This window comes from Rutidosis leptorrhynchoides, chromosome 8 (assembly GCF_046630445.1).
Source record: "Rutidosis leptorrhynchoides isolate AG116_Rl617_1_P2 chromosome 8, CSIRO_AGI_Rlap_v1, whole genome shotgun sequence".
In the NCBI taxonomy this organism is placed as follows: domain Eukaryota; kingdom Viridiplantae; phylum Streptophyta; class Magnoliopsida; order Asterales; family Asteraceae; genus Rutidosis; species Rutidosis leptorrhynchoides.
Window position 1 is genome coordinate 343,426,970 of NC_092340.1, and position 5,820 is coordinate 343,432,789.

Below are 5,820 nucleotides of genomic sequence, written 5' to 3' on the forward strand. Positions count from 1 at the left end.
CTATCCGTCGAATAAAGAGAGGGATGACTTTATCCACTCTTGAGAGTGTTTCACTCTGGGTGGAGAAATGACTTATTTTTATTCACTACAACAAAAATAGTGGTTGGCCACGGTTTATTCTTCACACTTCATGAGAATGTGAAAATAAAATTCAAGATCTAAACACTTACAACTGTGCATAAAAAAAATTCACATCTTCTTGTGTGAAGAATGCAATTTATTCCCGAAAAATCCACTTTTTTATCGTGGTTAAAAACTTCCACCTTTATAAGTGTGAGTAAGGATACAAAATACTTTTACACATTTATAGGCGTCCTAAAAATACGTTTTTTGGCCGCAGTTCTAAACGTAAAGAAACCAATTTAATTTTATATGCGTATAATTGAAAATTATCTATGGGTGTGTTTGGATGAAAGTAGCTGGAGCTGGAGCTGGAGCTGGTAGCTGGAGCTGGAGCTGGAGCTGGTAGCTGGAGCTTATGAGATAGAGCTGGACCTGGAGCTTATTTTTTAAGCTGGTAGATGGAGCTTATTATTTTTTTTATAAGTGTTTGGTAAACTAGCTGGAACTTATTTTTCAGTTCATAAGCTCTACTTTTTTTCATAAGCTTATTTTTTCGGAGCTTATGATTTTCATAAGCTCTACATTTTTTCTCTACCAAACGAAGCTTATGACTTGAAGCTTGTTAAAATCATAAGTTCAAGCTCCTATAAGCTTCCATAAGCTCCAACAAGCTCGTCACCCAAACACACCCTATATATTTTTTACATCAACAACTGTGAAGATATCTATCTATCTATCTATCTATCTATCTATCTATCTATCTATACTCTCTTATAAAAAACAATTAGCATGATGTCATTAAATAACCTTTTCCAAGCATATAAAAAATTCAAAAAGAAAAAGGAAATTTTCTAAGACATCTTGATGATGTCATTAGTTTTTTTTAATTATAATTAACTTAATTAAAACTCTTAAAAAGACTAATCAGCTTTAAATATAATTTAAAAAATAAAAAAACTTTAAAAAAAAGATGCGTATGTAAACAGCATCCTTTTTCTTCTTCCTAAAAAAAAATCTATTAAAGAAGCCTTTTTTCTTGAAACCCTAAGTTGGATTCTACGCGTGCTCCTTTTTCTGCTTATGATGATGGCCTATTTCAAGAATTCAAATTTGTTATACATTTCATCTTCCTCATCTCTTCCTCATCATAATTTCTTAGAGCTCTGTACCATGTATGCAAATATGTATATTTATGTCTATCTATCTTCTACATCCAATTTCATGTTCATTTATATCTATGTCTATCTTTCTGCGATGACTATTTAATTTAATCAGCATATTGATTTCTAATTTTGTAGGGAAGCATTCTGTAAGCTTGTGCTACCAAAAAAAGGGTGAATGACATCCTGATAACAAGTAAATGTACCTTTGAACGCTTTGCAAAAGGCATGATAAAAAGTTTTCGTTTTGTTTTATATCTATTTTGTACAAAAAGCATTAACAACTAAACTTTGAAATGAATAAGAGACACGAATTCAAACATGTCATGTCGTTTTTTTCCTTAGCTTTTATGGTTGAAGAATTATAAGCAAGATGCAATTATGCTTATGTTATAATGCATTCAAAGTGTTTGTTGAAATGTCAACATTAAATTTTTTGATTTTATTATATTGTTTTGCCTAAATTATATAGTTGAATGCTGTTGTAGATTCCCTCTTTATTTATGTAGGCTTTTGAGATAATACTTTGGTTGGTTTATCGTGTAACCGTCTTTGTTTTTTATCTTTTTTTTTTTTTTTTATATCATGAACTGTGATTGCTATCTTTATCGTGTTTTACGTCTTTAAGATCGTTTTATGGATGGTCTAGGCATTTGATATATGGTCAGGGATGACGAGGATGAGATTTTTAAGGACACTATAAGTTTGTAAATTGTTGCTGGACGCATAACAGGTTTGTTCTTTTTTGAAATATCTCAATTCTAACATCTTTTTATATGATATTATAAATGCAAAAAATAAAGTATTTGTTTTTTGTTGTGAAAAGGGTCAAGACGGGTACTATTAATGTGGATCAATACAAGTTTTGACCCATGTAACTTTATATACGAGAGACATAATTATTTGGAATGATATAACTTACATTTCATTAGTATCCTTTTTGTCCCAATACACCCCAAGCATTTTAGAAAGTGTTTTTGCTATGCTTCTACTTTAATACTCATGTTTATTATGTTTATGTGATGCTATACAGATGGGTCAAGATGGTTTCCGGTTTAAAAAACTATCAAGAATAATGAAAATGTTTGGATGAAAAATTGTGATTTAATTGGAATGTATGCAACTGCTTGGTTTACTATTTCTATGCATTTTACACAATTGAAATTGATTCACTATGCTCAGGTTGTTTTCTATGTACACTTTTACAAGAGACAGTTTTATTGATCGGTTCATGAAGCATGCCTATTTGAAGGTAATCATTAGAGTTGGCTAAAACTTATTATATGCTTTTTATGTAACTGATTACAAAACCACACAATACTTTTCACGTGTTAATGTATCTGAATCTTTTAAAGGTTGCTGAAAAAAATATTCGCCATTGTTGCTGATTGTTGTGCCCGTTTCAGTTGATGCTTATCTTTCTAATCTGAACCAATGGACTAATGGAGTGCTCATTTGATTGCCTTATGATCCTTGTGTTGAATATGTGATATTTTCTGGTTTTTATAGAGCTATAGAGCTACTACATATTTAAGTACCATGAGTGATGTTTTAAAATGTGTGACGTTGAATCATTTGCTTGTCATATGATCCATGTGTTGAAACAGTGGAGTTGTACATATTTTTGTTCGTTTTTTGTTTGGTTTTTTTTACTCATTTTCTGTTTTTACTCATTTACATTAGGCCATATATTTGTTCACCATATTTTTGTTCAACTTGAATATTTTCATCAAATTCTGGGCTAATTTTTGAATTAATCAACAAACCCGTGATTTCACGGGTCTTTAACTAGTATATTTTATAGCGCTTAGAACCGTGAAGTAATACTCCGGTCTGTTTTATTCTTATTATTAATATTAATATTAATATAAATAAATAATATGATACTCCGTACAGGAACATACGATACATAAACAACAAAAAGCTCACGCTTTAAACAGGCGTGAGGAAATGCAGATCTCATATGTATTACACCATTAGTTATTCACTGTCTAATACGCACAACTAACTTTCCCTTATATTTGTGTGCAAGCATAAAAAAGCCCTAATTCTACAATTCTTAATCCTCATCTGAAATTACGCTGAAATAAGTTCGCAAACTGACATTCGATTGAAATTACTTCACTATCCTCATCTTCTCCCACAGGTAATTCGATCAATTTGTTAAGTTGTGATCGTAAACAGTGCTAATTTTACCTCGATTCATTAGTTATTGTTCATTTCAAGTTAATTTTTGGATCTTCTTTCATGTAACTCGGAGATTCGTTAAATCATGCTTCAATAAGCGCTTGAAAATTGCGATATTTTGAAATAAGTTAGATCAGTATATGATACGGTGGTGATGATGATGTAATCAATCACAATTTCTCAAACTAGGCTCCGTGAAAGTTACACATTTCTCGACACTTCTTTAATATATGGATTCGAGCTTTGTGAAATCGATTGATGGTGGTGTTGATATATAATGTATACTAGGTTTGACTTCTTATGCATTATTGCTTCATTTTGTCATTGCTTCTTGTGTCATTATTCGAATGAATTTTTCCTGCATTATATGTTTCAGATAGTTTATTTCAAATTTTTGATTATACTAATGAACCTTCATGTCATGTATCGTTCTTTACTTGTAATGAATTAGTTAAAAGCATTCTAGGTGTATGTTAAAATGCCTGAATGAGAATGTACATTAGCTTGTGTTCTTAGTTTAAATAGAAGTGGAATTCAAAGTCATAAATTAATACAAAATTATAAGATGATGAAAATTTAAGAAAAAGAGTAGAAGTTTTGATAATATTGTTTCAATTAGGCTGTATACTTCTGATACTTAGTAGTGAAGTCATTAATTGTTAGAGTTAAGGACTTTTTGGGTGTCAATATCTGTTGATTGTCTTAAGATTTTAGCATTTCTGAATTGGATTCATTCTTCTTTGTTTAAGGATCGCATTTTGTCTGATTAAATCATTTACTGGTGATGTTTGCTCATCGTTTATGGCTTAACAACCAGTCTACTTTCGATTGAAGCTAATGATGGTTGGATTTTAAGAGGCTCATTGCTGATGGCTGAAGATTAGGTAAGAAATTTGTTTTATATACTTGTGAACAATTAACTTGAATCATGAGAAATCTTGAAACGTATGTTTATGTTCATATATGACGGGGATTAATTTGTGTTCTGTATTCGATCAAGCAACTTCTGGGATTGACTTTAATATCGTTGCTCCATATGTTTAGCTAGAAAGATGAATACATTCATATGACTTATGAGTTTCATTTTCCATTTCTGCTCTGTTACTTGCATTTCACCACTTGAACTAGTAACATCTTTTCTAAGATATCCCGACTTTCACATAAGATATAGACTTTAAACAAACATAAATGAAATGCATGACTTTTATAATTTAGTGTGCTTTGTTTACCATTTTACCATACTATAAAGTAATCAATCTCGTGTGTCTTTTAAGGTTAACAGGAAGTTAGGTTAAGTCGTTAAGTTTAAAACTGCCATCTGCATTAAGTTTCTTGAATACAAGTCAATTCCTCCTCAACCATGGTACTGGAATGTGAATTTGTTTCCATTGTTTTGTTTGATAGTTGTGCTTATATATGAAGTTCTGTTCATGTACATCTGCTAATCAATTGCTTGTTACTCGAATTTTATGAAGTCATGTGTCGACCCAACCCGACTCCACCCACCATATCTCCAGCTATAGCTTAAACTAATCCTTGCATTCATGCATAACTTATTGCAATCTCTAAAAGACTAAAAACTAATGTGGATTTATCATTCATTTTGCAGGAAAGTTTTAATGCTAAGAAACTATACACTTTTTTCCAAGATCAAGTAAATTCAAGAATGAATAGAACAATGAATCACTTGAAAACTAAGTTGAAGCTTTGTGAATTCTTCATAAATTAGGTATATAGTTTTGATGACCACTTTATTGTGGAGTCACCTTATGTTTCCAAGATTGGCTTTACATTATGGTCATGTTAATATGGGTTTTAACTATTAAGAGTATAGTAGATGTTTGTATACAGCACCTCATTATCTATTATGTTTAGAAAATATGTGAAGAAACTATTATTTCTCTCTAATTAAATGAATTATAATGTAATAAATATATGAATGAATATAAATATAAATATATAAATATATAAATAATAAAGTTAATATAATATAATATAATATAATATAATATAATATAATATAATATAATATAATATGTACTAGTATAAAAGAACAACAGTGCTCCTACAATAAGAAGTGTTGTATTATCCATGCTTTAAAGCGTGAGTTTTAATTTCCTCACACTTGTAAGCAGTGTTGTAAAAAACGGAAAAAACGGGGGTGTAGACGGATTTTGGAGTGTCCCGTCCCGTTTATACATAAAACGTTTGAAAAAACGGAAATCGGTCAAAAAACGGTCAAAAGACGGTCAAACACGGTCCGAGACGGGAAAAAACGGGTTTTTCTGATTTTTTTCAAGTTTTTTTTTTTTTTTTTTTTTTTTTTTTTTTTTTTTTTTTTATAATATTAAACGTTGTGCTACTACTTAGGGTTTCTTTTTTTTATGTTTGAAATGTTGAAGTATTTAAA

At 30.3% G+C, this 5,820-nt stretch overlaps 1 long non-coding RNA gene across 1 annotated transcript; it reads left to right on the forward strand.

The window, feature by feature from the left end:
* Positions 1 to 3,148: 3,148 nt before the first annotated feature.
* Positions 3,149 to 5,261, forward strand: LOC139864943 (uncharacterized). The gene is made up of 3 exons (XR_011764548.1): positions 3,149 to 3,369; positions 4,160 to 4,294; positions 5,020 to 5,261. It is a non-coding gene; the product is annotated as an uncharacterized lncRNA (long non-coding RNA).
* Positions 5,262 to 5,820: the final 559 nt, after the last annotated feature.